This window comes from Leptosomus discolor, chromosome 7 (assembly GCF_034619465.1).
Source record: "Leptosomus discolor isolate bLepDis1 chromosome 7, bLepDis1.hap2, whole genome shotgun sequence".
Taxonomy (NCBI): Eukaryota; Metazoa; Chordata; class Aves; order Leptosomiformes; family Leptosomidae; genus Leptosomus; species Leptosomus discolor.
In genome coordinates this window covers 12,406,550-12,421,667 of record NC_141397.1, presented here as the reverse complement: position 1 = coordinate 12,421,667, position 15,118 = coordinate 12,406,550, and the positions used below count along the sequence as shown (strand labels likewise).

The following is a 15,118-nucleotide window of genomic DNA, read 5'->3' as shown; positions in this document are numbered from 1 at the left end:
TGCTCGCCCCAAGCGTTGCGCAGGCACGGGGCTGCCCGCCGTCTGCTGGCGAGCCCAGCAGACACTCCGTGCTGCTGCCGCCGCCGGGGGAGCGGCAGCACCTCCCGGGCTGGCAGCGTCGGTGCCTCCCTGCCCTCGCCTCAGGGGCTCCAGGCCGCGGCCACTGCTCGGGCCGAGCTCGTCTCCCTTGGGCCTCTCCTCGCCCTTGCCCTCACCCTGGCCCTCGCCCTCATCCTTGGCCTTGTCCGGTGCCCAGAAGAGCCCGCTGGGTGCCTCCTGCTGCGGGTCGCTCCCAGCGTGGCCGTGCCCGCGCCACACCGTGCACTGCACCACGCGCCGCAGCATGCAGAGGGTCATGGGGCTCTTCGGCAAGAAGCAGCAGCAGTCGCCCTCCGGCACCACTTCTGGCCAGCCCTGCGCTGCTGCCGCCACTGCCGCCAGCGCCTACGAGCTCCAGGAGGAGGACCTGGGCAGGCTGCGCCATACGGCTGCCCGCAGCGACCTGGCCTGGCTCAGCTGCTGGCACTGCTGGCTGAAGAGAGTCGGCATTGACCGGCAAGACCAGGGGAAGAGGTGAGGGGCTGTAGGCCACTGATGGACACCTTGGTTGCTTCTGGCAGCTGTTGCTGCGGGAGGTTCAGGCATCGCCAGTTCTCTTCTGCCCTATGGGTGACCAGTGCAGGACTGCAGCAGCAGCAGCAGGAGGCAGGAGGAGCAGACCCTGGGCAGGGTCCCAGGGCTGGGAGGCAACACAGCTTTGGTTCTTTTGTCGTCTCTGTTGAGCTCGTACGTTTAATTTTTAGGACACCTCTGCATCTCACTGGTGCCAACAGGCATGCGGATGTCGTCAGCTTTCTAGTACAAGGGGATGGCCAGCTGAACCTTGATGACAATTTTGAGAGATCGCCACCGATGAAGGTATGTGGAATACGTTACGCTCTTCTAAGTGGGGCTTACCGACTGTGCATTAAATGAGAGGTGCCTGCTGGTAGCCGGCAACATTTCTTATCTTTGAATTCACTCTGAAGGCTGATCTAGTTATGGAAGCTAAGTAAAAGCCCACCTCATATTCACATGTTCTTATCGAATTCTTTGTGCTCATGTAACAACATTTCTTTAGGACTGGGTCACACAGCTGCAGCAGAAGCTTGTCAATGCTCTTAAAAAGCAATTGAGGTCACAAGCTTCACTGGACGTTGCTGTGTGCTACCAGAGTGACCTGGAGAAGGACACACTGTGCTTGCAAAAGGAATTGGACAGCGTTGAAGCTGAGGTATGGAAAGCCTGTCACTTTCTGTCATAATCCTGTGGGTGGCACTTTCTTCCTGAACGTCATGAAAAAGGACAACATAGTGTTCTGGGAGCCAGGAGGAGAGAGATCTAAGGAAGTTAACAACGATCCTCTGTCATCATTCTTGAAGCCAGTCAAACCTTCGGCTTGTTTGTAGGTGGGGTGTTTGCAGTGTATGCCCAAAGCAGCATCTCACCCTCTATTTTCCCCCTTTGGCCCTGCTGTTGTTTGGCATCCTTAAGCAGCCATCTTGCAAGTGCACTGTAAGCTCTTTTCTGAGGCAGGGACCGCCTTTTGTAGTGTTCTTACAAAAACTGAAGTCAGGGGCCTCGGCGTTCTGAAATAGCAATCAACTTAAATCCCCTTATGAGGGAGCTGTGAAGCCACTTTAGGACAAAGATGAACTTTTTAATTCCTGTTTTTCATGGAGGAACAAACAAGTGGGTAGCAAGAGTTTCACGAGTCACCAGAAGGCTAGGAGGGGCAGTGTCACTGCTTAGAACTGTCCTGGAGGAAATCAGCAGAGGGATGGGAGAGGCCAGTATAAAAGGTGATGAAGTAACACAGGTGGGGTTCGTTTGCTAGTAGAAGTGGGGTTGGAGTATCTTTGAAATGATTAGTTCTTTGAGTAGAGGGTATGTGCAGATATTTGCGGTGCTTGAATGCTTCAGCAGCAGTTGACTCCTCTATAGAAAAGCTCACCTGGCTGATGTGGATTCTTACTGTGATTTTACAGCTGCAGGAGTTGGAAGAGCAGCGTCTTCAGTCTGAGCATTATGTTCGGGACTTGGAGACTGCCTTGGCTAATAAGGAAAGAGAAGAAAGAGCTTCTTCCCAGAAACTGCAGGACCCCCTGTTGGCATCTTCTGGGACTAATACTCCTATTAAACAACTGAATGAACACGTGCAACGGTAAGAGAGTAACACAGTGAAGCAAAGTCTCTGTGTTGCTTTCTGGGATTGTGTGGAAACAACAGCATCACAGGAAGTTGATACAAGATTTTGAAAGATGCTTTTGGTTTAGATTATGTTATTTCACGCTGTTCTTTCAGAATTGGTGCTCTGGTGGTAATACGAGCTGTATTTCTTTTTAAGCCTTGAAAATGAAAACGCCAGACTGGAAGCTACAGTCCAGCAACAAAGCAGTAGGATCGAAGCCCTTCAGAGAGACCTGCAAGCCTCTGCCTCAGTAAGCTGCTCATAAACTTGCCTTTTTGTGAGCTCCTGAGCCTAGTTGCCTGTATCTGTAGGGAAATATTAAGACGAGGTTTTCCTGGAGAGCCTAGGGGAGCTCAGTTCCTACGTTCTGCTGAATAGAGGCTGCTCGGAAAGCAGCCTGGTCCATTCCCCAGCTTTCTGGTGTTGAGAGTTTTCCCATGCTACTTTAGCAAGTCCTACTTAATGCTCTAAAAGGTAAGGATTTGTCACTCGTTCGTTTTCTTCATGGGAGCTTGTCTGGGGCTTGAATTTGTGATGAAAAGAGTGTTAGCAACACAGGGTTGATTGATTTAGTTACTGCTGAGCAGTACTTGCACAGTGTCAAGGCCTTCTCTGTTTCTCATGCTGCCCTGCCAGCGAGCAGACAGGGGGTCCACAGGAAGCTGGGGTGTTAAGAAGCCGTGGGGTTAGGGCAGTTTCTGTAGTGGGCACTAGAGGAGTGATTATATTATGCACTACGTATCATTATGAACGCTGGAGGACCTTTGGAAGAAAGTTGCAGGGTGATTTTGTCTGTGCGTGTGCATGTCGTCTTAGCCCCCAAAGCTGTAACCTCACCTTGGCACTGTAGAGTGTTTTTTCTTTCCAGCAGCTTCAATTGCTCTTCTTGGTTGTGTTTCCCGAGGTGTGTTTTACACTCCGCCTTAACCTTAACCCTAGATCTTGCATGGGGAGAGGAGAGCTTAGGCCTGTTTCCATTTCAGTTACTGCTGTCACTTGCAGCGTTGTCTTTCCGGTCACCTCAATTTTTTCTTTTGCCGCTGTTGCTTTCACAGATGCAAAAGCAGAAAGTGCTGGCTCTGACACCAAAGGACTCGCACAGCACGTGGGAAGAGCAGTTGAAGTCAAGATCCCACCTGGAAAAGCGTGTTGCTCAGAGTGACAGGGAAAAGGCTGAACTCTTGGAAGGGGTGAGCCCACAACATTCTCCAGACACCGAGCCAACACCCCGGAGAACCATGTCCACATTTTGTGGAGTTCTTGCATCCTCGGCTTTTTCTGTTACCCCCTGCCATTCAGGCGCTGAGTGCCTTGTCCTTTGGGGGTCATGCAGGAAGCGACAGGGATGTAGAGCAGCTTCTCTGTGGAGAACACTAGATGCATATACTGCACGTAGATATTGTTCCTATGTCATGTGTGTGTCATGTATCTTTTCTATTTTGAATGTGCGACAGTGCAGGACAGCTAGTGAGGAGGCTGGCGGTGCAGACACACGTAGACAATGTGCATCTGTGCGAAGAACTGAGAACAAGCTCCGAGCTGCAGAAAGACTGTGAGAGGTAGGGCTTTTTAGCATGGTGAAGAGGTATCTCTGAGGAGAAGTCAAGCTGTCTTGAACTTTAACGTAACAATAGGTGTACATAACTGTGCGCAAATTCAAGCAATCACTCAGCGATTTATACCCTGTCTTGTGCAACTGATATCATGGTTAATGGAATGAATTTAGAATTCTTTAAAAAGTAAAAATTACAGTAAAAATATGAACTTGGCAAGTTCATAATGTGGAATATCTAGTTTTTATATCGGTGCTTTATTTTCTCAAATATTCTGTTAAATCCTAGATTTACTTTGAAGCGGGAAGAGGAAAAGAGAAAAACTAAGAGAAAAACAAGAGAAAAACTAAGAAGGAAAGAAGATGCGTATTGTAAAGAGATAGAGGAGAAACAGCAACTTGAGTTACGCTCAAGGGATTTAGCGATGGAGTGGTTAACACCGAGAAAGCTCCTGCAACAGGTATATTAAATAGTGAGTTAAAGGCTTGTATTCTTACTGGCTGATTCTTTTCAATGGCATCGTATTCCAGTATGCCTAAAGAAGGAGGTGCTTTGTTCATGGAAGAAGCATTGGATAACTATTGCCAAATTTTGAGGGTAGTTGAGAACAGTTGGTTCACCAGTGGGCTGGGGTTTTTGGTGGTCAGGTGGGTTTTTTTCTTTGCCAGATCATGCCAAGGCTACTGCATTCCAGGGATGATGAAGTTGTACAGCTTAGAGAAAGGATCCGTGTTAAGAAGATACTTGACAACTGATAGAAGATGAAAGATGGCACGAGAAGGAAAATACCCTTTTTTAGCCCTGTTTCTTACCAGAGTTGTAACAGGGCTAAATTAACCTCCAAGGGAATGTTTTAAAGCATGCACATACGCTAAAACACAGTTATTTTCAAAGCTTTATACTTGAGATATTTTAAGTAGTTTCATTATTTGGTTGCTGTCTTAAAAAAAAAAAAAAAAAGGCGTTGTGTCTGTGGGATGTTCGTTTGCTCTGTAAGGGTATGTTACACTTGCGCTGTGTGTGTACATTGTACACGTGCACGGGTTCATACAGTAGCTTATGTATTACCTGAAATTTCACTCTCCTCTTTGAAGCCACGCTTCAGTGTGAGAAATGTTAAAACGCCGTTTGATGCTGAAGTGGTTTTGTAGATTCATTTCCCAACTGGCTATTTATTCCTGTTCCCTGTCATTCAGGAATCCGACACTGAGAGAGAAAAGGACCTGTTGCACAAAACCCAGTTACTACAAGATGAGATTGCTATGCTAAGGCTAGAACTTGATCAAGTAAGACTTAGGCACCAGGAGGAAGAAGGAGAATATTTAGAGGAAAATGAGGCCTTGAAAGAAAAAATTGAAGATCCCAAAAAGGAACTTAAACTGAAAGAGGAAGCCTTAACACAAACAGTTTTTCAGTACAACGGACAGCTGAACTTACTAATGACGGAATCTCCAGTGCTGGCTTCCAAACTTGAGGAGATGAAAGAAAGCAAAGACAGACTAGGGACAGAAATGGAATCATTTCGTTCCCGCCTGAACGTTGCTGTGCAAGAACTTGAACGTCACCAGTCATCGAAAACTGACGTTGAACGAATGTTTCAGAGAGAATGTGATGAACGGCTTCGCTTGCAAGAGAAGCTCCATCACGACCTCTCTGATGTGCAAGAAACCAACAAGAGCTTGTCTCAGCAGCTGAGTAAAGCTGAAAGCAAAGCTAATAGTCTAGAAAACGAGCTTCACCGGTTGAAACAAACGCTCAGGGAAAAAACATTGCTCTTAGAAATGGCACAAAAGGAATTAAGTCAAGCCCAGGCTCAGGCAAAGCAACGAGATCACGCTCCACAACTTTGAAAGATCAAGTAAGCAAATTTGTACTAAAGCAGGAATCCATGCAGGAGCGATTGGCCCAGCTCCAGAGCGAAAACCTTTTGCTTCGTCAGCAACTGGAAGATGTGCAGAACCAGGGGATCATCAAAGAGAAAGCAGTGCGCGATGTGCAGGACCGGTTTAATGATATGTTCAACAAACTCAGAACTGATACTGAAAAGAAAGTTTGCGTAGTGGGAGAGAGAAAGAAGGAATTAAATGCCAAGTGTACTGCTTTGAGAGAACAAGTCTTTAAATCTGAGATGGACAAAGTAGAAAGCGAGGTAGCGTATCCACTTTGAAAACCTTTAAATTGTTCTTTCTGTTCTGGAAATTATTTTCTGTTCGAAACGGACCAGGTATAGGTTATATGTGTGGAACCAAGGAATGCTGATTTGTTCTGGTTTGTTGTGTTTCTCTTGGCTTTGTGGAAGGTTTTGGCAAAAAGGGTGCTACTGCTCAGACCTGAGCAAAGAACAGAGAAAAGATATCCAAGTCTAAGCTTTGATCGAGAAAGGTGATTCTTCTGTAGAGCTTCTTTCATCTCTTTTCCTTAGTCCATTTTATGCCCTTTAGAATGGTTTTTGTATTTCATGGGTTTTACGTATGTATTGCACTGATGACACAAATAAGAGTGGTATAAAAGGAAGAACCATCCAATATGCAAGGGCTGAGAAATGAAGATGCAGGAAAGTGAAGTGACGGGGGATGGTTTTTAAGCTCCTACGGAGAAAAAAACCATCACTTCTCCATAAGTTGCTATCAAAACCGAAGGGTATTAGCAGTGTGCAGGTGTTAATTTATGTATGTGTTTTGGGGGTCTACGGGGCCTGCCTGTTCCTCGTGAAGATCATTTCAGACACTGACCTAAGCTTTCTCTTCTCTGTTTTATCATGTGTAGCCATATTTAAATGTGTTCTTTCTTTGTGGCTCTGTGAAAGACTAATTAGCAGGACTGAAGGCTAATGCGGAAATCAGTTAAACTCTCTTTCTGCAGATTCACACCACACATCAGTATGAACCATGCTCTTATGCAGAACACCGGCATAATTTTATGTTGCTCAAACATGCATGAACCAATGTTGCTCCTATTTCTGTAGGTAGATGGCTTCTGTCAAGAAAAAGGGAGGAAGAGAATAAAGGCGGGGGTAGTGAGGAATAGGTAGCAGTTGAAAAAGCTATAGGTAATGGGAGAATGCATTATTATGTAAGTTCCTAGGATTAGGTAGGGTCTTCTTCTAATGATCAAGTTCTCTACCAGTTCCAGGTAGAGCAATGATTTAAAAGTTGCCTTATGCGTTTTCTCTGCTCTTCCTTTACTTTCTGGCAAATAAGTATTTAGACACGGGTAGAAGGTTTGTCTCCCTTGATGACTAGATTTGAATTGTGATTTAAAATTACATTTCCTCCTTCATAGCAAATCCAGACTCTTTGAGTGAGGTAAATACCCGCATGTGTCAGATAAGCACCTTATTCTTCACTTGCCAATAGCTGCAGTCAAACTATGGCTCTTACATCGCAACAGATTGCTTTGGGTTTGGGTACAAAAAATACATGACTGCGGTGTGTGCTTGTGTATTGTTCTGAAAAGAATAATACTCGAGCCTTTTTGATTTATTAGGAAACAGAAGTCTTCATGAAGAGCTGTTGATAGTTTGGAGCTGCTCAGCTGAGAAAGTGGAAGTCATTGTCTGTGCAGATGCCTGCTGGTGGCAGGCAAAATTTCATACCTTTGAGTTCAATCCAATGACAAGGCTAATTGTATAACCAAGTAGGTTAAAGTAAAGGCATCGTTCTTGTTCTTGCAGCTTTTTTCATGTGCATTTAACGGTTTCATTAGGGCATGGTCAGACAGCTGCAGCAGGAGCTTGCCGATGCTCTTCAAAAGCAATCTGTGTCAGAAGCCTCGCTTGAAGTTACCACGCGCTACCGCAGTGACCTGGAGGAAGAAAAGCTGCGCTTGCAAAAGGAATTGGAAAAGGTTAAAACTAAGGTACATAATGTTTGTAACTGTAGAAAGAAATCTAAGCATGGCTGTTGAGAGTAGGAGTGAATGTTTTCGTAAAATCGTCGAAAAAAACCTCACCAGGATAGATTTAATGATGGGTGAGTGAATCTCACTGTTTTAGAAACTTGGTATCCATGTCCTTGATGTGAGGACACTATGTCCTTACTTGGACAAAGGTTTATATTTCCGAAGGTGCTTTGCAAATTAAATGGATGTTTCTGTAGTTTATGTCATTTGGTTTGGCCAAGTAGGTTCTCTGATTTCTGAAGAACAGTAGAAATACTGGACTGCTGCATTTGGGCTTTTTTATGCTGCCTCCACGTCCCTCCCACGCCCCCAGGTAACACGTTGTCCACTCTGAGAGCTTTTGTAGCGTACTCTGCGCATGCATATACACATATATATATACACACACACCCCCACACCCCTTTCTTTTCCCCCTTCTTTGGCCCTGCTCTTGTTTGGCATCCTTAAGTGGCCATCTTGCAAGTGCACTGTAGGCTCTTTTCTGAGGCGGGGACTGCAGTGTCCTTACAGAAACTGAAGTCAGGGGCCTCGGAATTCTGAAATACCCAAGGATGAAGTTTTTTCATGCCTGTTTTCATGGAGGAGCAAACAAGTGGGTGGAAAGAGTGTCACAAGTCACCAGAAGGCTCGGAGGGGCAGTGTCGGTGCTTAGAACTGTCCTGTAGGAAATCAGCAGAGGGATGGGAGAGGCCAGTATAAAAGATGATGAAGTAACACAGTTGGGGTTCGTTTGCTAGTAGAAGTGGGGTTGGAATGTCCTTGAAATGATTAGTTCTTTGGGTAGAGGGTATGTGCAAATATTTGCGGTGCTTGAATGCTTCAGCAGCAGTTGACTCCTCTATAGAAAAGCTCACCTGACTGATGTGGATTCTTACTGTGATTTTACAGCTGCAGGTGTTGGAGAGCAGCGTCTTCAGTCTGAGCATTGTGTTCGGAACTTGGAGACTGCCTTGGCTAATAAGGAAAGAGACGAAAGAGCTTCTTCCCAGAAACTGCAGGACCTCCTGTTGGTGTCTTCTGCGAATAATACTGCTATTAAACAGCTGGAAGAACATGTGCAACGGTAAGAGAGTAACACAGTGAAAAAAAGTCTCTGTGTCATTTTCTCGGATTGTGTGGAAACAACACGATAGCCTTGTTGCATCAAACCAGGTTGATTCATGATTTTGAAAGATCCTTTTGGTTTAGAATCGTAGAATCAGAAGGCTGGAATAGACCTTTGGGGGCATCAAGTCCAACCGTTGACCTAATACCACCATACTCACTAAATTTAGATCGTGTTATTTCACGCTGTCCTTTCAGAATTGATGGTCTGGTGGTAATAAGAGCTGTATTTCTTTTTAAGCCTTGAAAATGAAAACGCCAGACTGGAAGCTACAGTCCAGCAACAAAACAGTAGTATCAAAGACTTTCAGAGAGACCTGCAAGCCTCTACGTCAGTAAGCTGCTCATAAACTTCCCTTTTTGTGAGCTCCTGAGCCTACTTGCCTGTATCTGTGGGGAAATGTTAAGATGAGGTTTTCCTGGAGAGCCTGGGGGAGCACAGTTCCTACGTTCTGCTGAATAGAGGCTTCTCGGAAAGCAGCCTGGTCCATTCCCCAGCTTTCTGGTGTTGAGAGTTTTCCCATGGTACTTTAGCAAGTCCTACTTAATGCTCTAGAAGGTGAGGATTTGACTCTGATACGCTGGTGTAACTATTGTCTGCTTTAGACCGGTTGTGACATCAGGTGCTGCTTCAGACACTTGTTGCAATGTGTATCATTAAAGATATTCATCCGAGGTGTATGTAATATTTATTTTTGGTAATGAGGTGTAAACTTCAGTCTCCAATATCAGAGAGCGTCTTCTTCCTTCTTTTTATGCTTCTGTAGGTTCATAACCACCTGGAAGACTTGATAACTGGCTTAGAGACAAGACGGGCAGCTGCAGAGGACCACCACCAGCAGCAGGTATACAAATGGCTTCTGTGAATGACTGTCCTAGACTTTGAATTTTTCGTGTGCAGGTAATTGATGAAAAGCTCAGGTGGACTGTGTAGGCACAGTTCAGCTGACACATACCCTTCTGGTTTTAGGGCAAGGCCACCTTTAAGGAAAAAGGCTGTAAATTTCCTTCTTCCCTCGCTGCTGTGTTTTTTATCTGTGGTGTGGTGTGAAAGATACTCGTGTTCATCAGCGCGATTTTTCGGAAGAATTCTCTCGCCCATCCTGCTGCGGCAAGTGAGCAACTGGCTCTGTGGTGCTCCGCTGCCTCCTAGGGTTAAACTATGGCAGATGGTGGATAGGATGGATGTTGTGGGCAGCAGGGAGATCTGTGATTGAAAGCCGAGAGAGGAGACTGGACTTGGGAGATCCATGTTACCTTTGCAGTTTTGTCACAGTTTGCCCTTGACACCATGTTGGCTTCCATTGTAAGACCCAGAATTTCATCTACTCTGTAAGGGCGACAACTTTCTGTAGATCAGTAGACATCCTTTTTTTTTGTCTTCTTTTTTTTAACAGAATGCCACTAAAAGTGCCGAGTCATCTTCCATTCTTTATACTTGAACTGAAACAGCAATGAACTGAACTTGAACTGAAACTTGACGTTCCTTCTACTGTTACAGTAGTAGATGACTGTACCTAACAGTGACGTAGTTACCATCATGGGTAAAGATGAAAACGTTATGTGCAAAGCAGTATCTGCAAGGGCACATCAAGGGTAAGCTGTTCTGTAGAGGAAGGGCGAGCCAAGCATCACAGCAAGGCTGGCAGGGTCCGTGACCTGGCGGGCCAGGGAGCAGTCCCACATGCCCTCACCAAGAAGAGCAGAACAGGTCTGGTGACAGTCAGCGGGGTCCGCCAAGAGTGCAGATCACCAGGCCCGTCCATGGGGCCGGGCAGGCCTGCAGTCCTACCACGACATCACGCCCATGGGGGAGGGCCGGGGCTGAGAGCATTGAGGCCCGCCACAGGCCTGGCTGTAGCTAGAGGCTGTGGCAGCATCTTCGACGTCTGACAGATGAGTTCCTTCTCTGGAAGAGAGGGAAGTAACGCCACCGTAACTCGAACAACTGTAGGAAGCTGGCTCTGCCCAAGAGCCCCCCTTGAGCCCTGTCTTAGGCACGAGTTCACCAGGAGGCAGTTCAGGTTTTGCTTTTCCAAACGGTGTCATTGCTTCCCAGGGCACGATGAGTTGAGGTGATGCAGAAAAAAAATCTGCAATTTATTGCTCACTAGTAGCTGTCACAGCCCGTCTTTCCCTTGTCATGGGGACCCAGCAGCAGACTTCCAGAAGTGCTTTTGAGGGGGCTCTGGCTGTTTTAGCAGCATGTAACCTTTTATCTGCTTCTCCACTCGTTACTCGGATTTGTTGCTAAAGCAGCCACATTTCAGAGCTACGTTTGTTTTTAGAAGGTATTGCAGAATGAGTCGACTGCCTTTGCGGCGGCTCATTTTCAGTCCAAAAGTTGGTAGCGTTTTTGTGTTTCTGTTGGAACAGTTATTTCGAATCTCAGGGAAGTGCATTACATTTAGGCAGTTTCAAATAAGTGTAAAGTTTCTACTTTCTGTTAGAGACTCTTTTCAAGTCTTTACTACGCTAGTTCCTCCACTATTTTTTTTTCTTTTAATAAAAGACAGGACATCATGTTTTATGTTCAGTAAGTATAGAAAAACTATGTTTCTGGAGTGGGGAAGAGGAAGATGGAGCTGAGGTTGACCATTGGGATCTATTGGTTTTAATTCTGAGTCAGCAGACAACAAATACAGTCTCCATGGCCAACCCCTTTACGGATTTTCACAGAATTTACTAATATTAAATCCCTCTGAGTTCCTTTTTCTTTTTTTTTGCTGTCTACAGGTTGGTGAACTTTCCCAGCAACTGGAGACAGAGTGTAAAAAGCGCAAGCAGGTAGAAGCACAAAATCAGGATTTGCGAGAACAGTTGTCCACCATGCATGGGAAACAGGAAAAACTGGAGAAGAGCAAATGCCAGCTGAAAGACGAGGTGGCTAACCTCAAACATCATCTGGAGACTAACATGGTGGATCGCAGCTAGATAGAACAATATAAAAGAGAGATGGAAGAACGAGCTGGCCAAGAAATAAGACAAAAACTACAAGAAGTCAATCTATTTTTGCAGGTAGGTGGATTTCTCACTGGTGTTTGTAGTCTCCATTACACACTTGGTTATTTTTTTAGTATTTTATTTTTCATTGCTGATGATGGTGAGGAGGCACAGTTGCCTCGCTAAGTAAAGGCAGGTCCTTGAAATTAGGTACGTGCAGTTGACTGGCTGGAGGAGTTCTCTTTTACTTTGCGGTGACTGGAAGTGCATTATCTGCTTCAGGTGCAGGCAGCCTCCCAGGACAGGTTAGAACAAATCAGAGCCAGTCATCACGAATCGCTGGGAAACCAGCTGAAAGAGAGAATTAGAGACCTCAAATGTGAACTGGACAGGATAAAAAATACGCAACAAGACAGTGTTTTTAAAAGAGAATCGGCACAGGCAGAAGTGGAAAAGTACAAAGAACTGTACCTGGAGGAAGTAAAAACGAGGAGCTGCCTAGCAAATAAACTGGAAAGGTAAGTCCATGCTTTTTCTTTTTTGCAGCTGTAATAATATATTACTTTTTACTCATGCATTTTCCTCCTAAACTCCCTTTTCTACATCTGGTCAGCATGACGTATGTCAGCATAAAATGGCATAGTTGTGAGGAAAGTACCTCAAGACCCTTCTGCCTCATTTGTTTCTCTTTACTGCTCCAGCAGTAATACCACTGATCATGGCATTAACAGGGTGTTGTTTAAGTTGATGGTGTTTTAACAGACAGCCTTTTTGCCCATCTCTAATAATCTCCTCCTCTTATTCTGTCTGTGGCAGAAACGATAAATTTCACGTTCTGTTCTGCTGGAATAAGGATAGGTCCTTCAGAGAACAGTCTTTGATTCTGTGACATAAAAAAACCAAATCTCTTTTAGCTTCCATTTTAGCAGTGTGTCTGAGGTTTGAGCTTTCTGTGGGAAAGGGAGGGTGGCCCAGAGTTCTTACGCAGGTGACACAGCCTTCAGAAGAAGCTATGTAAACACATTGCATCCACAACAGCCCTAACGCTGAGAAGTCCTAAGTGTGGGTAACTCTTGCTGCTCCTTGCAGGTACTGTGACTTCTTAGAAACAGGCTCTCCAAAAAACCTCAGGTCAAGCGATGTTCTTCTTTTGGATGCTCATCATCCCTTCCACTTTCAGAAGTTGAATAATAGTCAAAGACCTGGAGATTCATGTTGTGACAGTGTTACTACTGAAGATAATTCTTTCTCTGCTTCTGAATGTTTCAGAGCTAATGAGAGACTAGCAGAAGTGCACGCTCAGCTCCTTCAGGAGCACCACAGAAGCAAATCCGTAATCGCAAGCAGCGTTGTCAGTGGAGGTGCGGCTGCAAGTCCAGTTCTGTATTCATCTGAACTGGGACATCTTGGCAACAATTTGGCGCTAAACAGAAGTCTCAATCTAGGAGGAAGCTTCCTAAGCTCTACCGGGAATGCATTGTCATCAAGAAACAGCGTTGAAGCCTACGTGGCTAAGGTAAGCATTTGGAAATACTGTTCACAACTACTGCTAAAGAGTATCCATAAGCAGGGTTATGCTTTTTAGCCTGAAGTTCAAATCCATGCATAGTTCCAAACCATACAGTCTAATATGCCAAAACAGTACACGACTGCATGTGGTAGGGGTGAAGACTTTTGGTCCTCAGAGTTGTACAAATTTCCAGGAGTGCTCAAAGACCAAAAAATGCTGACATCTAAATAATGAACTGTGTAACTACACTCTTTTACAAGAGAAAATGTGATCAAGCATCCTGTGGCATAGGAAGTTCCCAGCTAATCTCTTCATTAAAATTTAATGTATCGTATCTAGGACTTCTTTAAAATGCTTGACTTTATGATGAGTGCAAAATCCCATCAGACATTTTGGTTCGAGACACCTTTTCCTTCTTCACTGATCCTCCCTCTAGCAGCTTCTTTGCTGGAACTTGTTTTAGTACATTAATACCAACAAAGGGATGCTTCAAAAAGGGGACGATATGAACAGGATCACGTAACTTCTCACTTTAGACTTCAGTGCAGGACATATACTATGCGTAGGAGGCATTTGTTTTTGTCGTTCCTGCTATGTGTTATTACATGAAAAGGTAAAGTTAACTAGTCCTCAGGAAGTCTTCACAGCTGTCTAATTTTGCAGCAATGCTGCAACCTCTGCAATACATCTGGTCAAAGTATGCACTGTAATTAGCCGTCAGTGTGGTGGCACATCCCTCACAGAATGGTGAACGTTATAACATCGTATCATGAGATTTGGAAACGATGGTGAGGATAGACAGAGACTTCTCTCTACTCTTAGAGCATTTGCCTTAACTACCTGGTGCAGAGCTCTCTGAAGGGAGAAGGAATTTTCTTTAGCTTCACGAGCCCATGGGAATAGCTGGAGGAGTGCACTGCTTGACTGAGCAAGCTCACAGATGACCCATCGCTTGGGGGCCTGGAAAGCACACGTCTGTCAACTTTCTCACACCGTGTAAGACTCGCTCCACTACGTGACCCTTCCCCTCCTCAGGATTGTCTCTACCTCATGCCCCAATGCCACAGAGGCCAGACACAAGCTGTGTAACCAGGTGCCCACCCTTGTCATCCAGTGTGGAGCAGCGGTTAGCATGGAGTGTCAGCCTTGTGCGCTGTCACCCAAGTCAAAAGCAAAAAGCCCACAGCGATCGTCCATCTTATTTCCGACGGAAATTTCTCATTCTTCTCCTGCTGAAGCCATTAGCAACCTGGGCAGCAGTGGCAGCTGGTAAGGCCAATACCTTACAATTAGAGTGAACAAAACCCGGTGCTTGCACCTTGCCAGGGCCTGGCTTGCTGCCTCGTAATGAGAGCCCTCCTTTGTGTTGACGTAGTGGTGGTCCCACTAAAAACTAGTGCCTTGATGAACTACTGCTACGTCATGATGCAGACGTCCCTTCAAATGGAACTCCCAACATCTCCTTTCGAGTCTTTCGTGGCAGGTGGCATGTTTTCCAAAGCAGTGTTCGCCTACAGAGTGTCCGCCTACAGAGCCTTTGTCTCGCATTGGCTGAGAGCCAGTCCAGGTCAAACAGGCTCAGACTTCAGAGTGAGGGAGGTGCTCTGTCAAAAGGAAGGAGAAGGTTGACAAAGCATCCATTTTTGATCGAGGTTCTCCACTGAAAAAAGGGGATAACAAATCTCTACCAAGGCATGGACTGCACCTCGTCCCACGCCCGCTCCGGGCGGCCAGCGGGCCGCAGGGCGACGCTGCCCTCTGCCGGCCCGGCCGCCTGGCGCGATAGGGCGCGGCCGCGCTGCCGGGTGACGGCCACTGTGGCGTCAGCAGCAACCGGGCCCGCGCGGGCGACGCGGCGGCCCTCGGGCTCATTCTGCC

The 15,118-nt window shown here is 45.9% G+C and overlaps 1 pseudogene; it reads left to right on the top strand.

The window, feature by feature from the left end:
• The first annotated feature begins 355 nt into the window (after positions 1-355).
• Positions 356-14,513, top strand: LOC147415079 (ankyrin repeat domain-containing protein 26-like; annotated as a pseudogene).
• Positions 14,514-15,118: the final 605 nt, after the last annotated feature.